The sequence below is a fragment of the Aotus nancymaae genome, unplaced genomic scaffold, assembly GCF_030222135.1.
Source record: "Aotus nancymaae isolate 86718 unplaced genomic scaffold, 86718_ANA_hifiasm-v0.15.2.pri h1tg000057l, whole genome shotgun sequence".
Taxonomy (NCBI): Eukaryota; Metazoa; Chordata; class Mammalia; order Primates; family Aotidae; genus Aotus; species Aotus nancymaae.
The window spans coordinates 55828483-55829052 of record NW_026988471.1 but is presented as its reverse complement, the minus strand read 5'-3'; the positions used below and the strand labels follow the sequence as shown (position 1 = coordinate 55829052).

The following is a 570-nucleotide window of genomic DNA, read 5'->3' as shown; positions in this document are numbered from 1 at the left end:
CTGATTTTGTGTAGACTATAGGGTAATTTCTTGAGAGTATGTTTTGACATGAGAAGATATATACTGCCATAGCTAAAATTAAATTTAAAATTTCATAATTATTTAGTACTTTAATAATGTGATAAATAATTGTACATTAAAAAAATTGAGCAGGCATTATGAATTTCATTTGAAACCATACATTAAGGAATCTTAGAGAAATTGATAAAAGGAGAGGTGCAGAGGGATGATATTGACAGAGTAAATCAATTAAGAAAATATATCTTTTTTGATTCATAAGTGTAATGATTGGGTTTTCATATTCATGGGTGAGATGTGGCCCCCTCAAACCTTGTTATGATGTCAGCACATTGCTCATCTGACATGAAAAACTACAAAGAAAATGAAGAAAATAAATAATATAGAAGAATACATCACTTTAGCTGTTTTATATGGAGCCATAGTCACAAGATAAGTCAAATCAACCAAAAATCAATTAAGTTAATGCACAGTAATAATTGTTATACCTATTTTTATACACACCTTATTTTTTAGCAGTTTCAGGTTCACATCAATATTGAGAGAATGGTC

The 570-nt window shown here is 28.8% G+C and overlaps 1 non-coding gene across 1 annotated transcript; it reads left to right on the top strand.

Moving 5' to 3' along the window:
* Positions 1-261: 261 nt before the first annotated feature.
* LOC135269842 (small nucleolar RNA U13) lies at positions 262-364 on the top strand. Its single transcript, XR_010338092.1, has one exon. It is a non-coding gene; the product is annotated as a small nucleolar RNA U13 (small nucleolar RNA).
* The last annotated feature ends 206 nt before the right edge of the window (positions 365-570 follow it).